General features: G+C 34.7%; 1 long non-coding RNA gene across 1 annotated transcript; it reads right to left on the minus strand.

Annotated features, from left to right (window-relative positions):
• Positions 1–299: 299 nt before the first annotated feature.
• Positions 300–763, minus strand: LOC149594015 (uncharacterized). The gene is made up of 3 exons (XR_016379516.1): positions 709–763; positions 443–631; positions 300–361 (listed from the first exon to the last, which is right to left on the minus strand). It is a non-coding gene; the product is annotated as an uncharacterized LOC149594015 (long non-coding RNA).
• Between the last annotated feature and the right edge of the window lie 348 nt (positions 764–1111).

Raw genomic sequence — 1111 nt, forward strand, 5'->3', positions numbered from 1 at the left:
AAAAACCATTAACCTATATCAACATTTAACATTATCATAATTGTCTTCAATACACAACGTCGTATTAAAAGATTGCGATTCTTTCTCGAAATGAAAGGCTCATTAGACTTTAACGATTGTCCAGAGAATGAAAGACGTCTCCAGAATTTCACGTATGTGGAGAGATTGATATACGTAATGCTTCATTAGGCTTTCAAACGTTTAAAACAAACCTTGTAAATAATGGAGTTTATTAATTGAGAAACAGGTTTTCAATTACACCATTTACCCGTTCTAAGAATGGATGCAATAACGCACATCTTCACCAACTCGGGAGTTTTGTCTACAATTAAAGGTTTAGATATTTTTCACCAATTTCTAGCTTGAAAAACAAAATGGATATAAAGATAGACATTAAGCGAAAAAGAAATCACCTACATGGTTAAGCATAATTGAAATTTACCTTGAAAACCAAAATCGTAATCGATTTGGTTAGCTATGTCATTGTACGATTAACTACGAGAGAGGGGATGACTAACGACCATTCAGTAGGATCAGTACATTTCCTATATGCTCCCGTCGCTAGAACGAATCAGGATTACACATATTGGAAGTAGAACCGAAAACTGAACATCCGTGAATGGTAAGCGAACTGTAGATAATGCAATTAGTGAAAAGCCATGATACAATATGTAATCTTACCCCAACAATTTTCAAATACTTGCTTACGATCATTTTTTACGGTGCGATTCCTTGCGTCACAGAGATCTAAAATGTAATCCATCATTTCGATCCTTTTCTACAATGGTAATAAATCCTGTAAACTCTGTCAAATGTGATACTACTTTAATTACCAATTGCCTTTCGGTGGTAATACTAGCAATTCTGCCTCTCTCTCTACAATAGTGATAGATCTTATAAACTGCATGGGTCAAACGTGATTTTACCTTATAGTATACTTGCCAATTGTCTATTAAAGGTAACACTACCAACTCTCTCTCTCTCTCTCTCTCTCTGCTTCATATAACATTTTGAGAAACCCTTTCGGGTCATAAGTTTTTCTCTCTTAATGGTGCATATACCATTTTGAGAAACTCTTTCGGGTCATAAGTTTTTCTCTCTTAATGGTGCA

This window comes from Phalangium opilio, unplaced genomic scaffold, assembly GCF_054372755.1.
Source record: "Phalangium opilio isolate 3A_F unplaced genomic scaffold, DU_Popi_V2 ptg000483l_1, whole genome shotgun sequence".
NCBI classification, from domain to species: Eukaryota; Metazoa; Arthropoda; class Arachnida; order Opiliones; family Phalangiidae; genus Phalangium; species Phalangium opilio.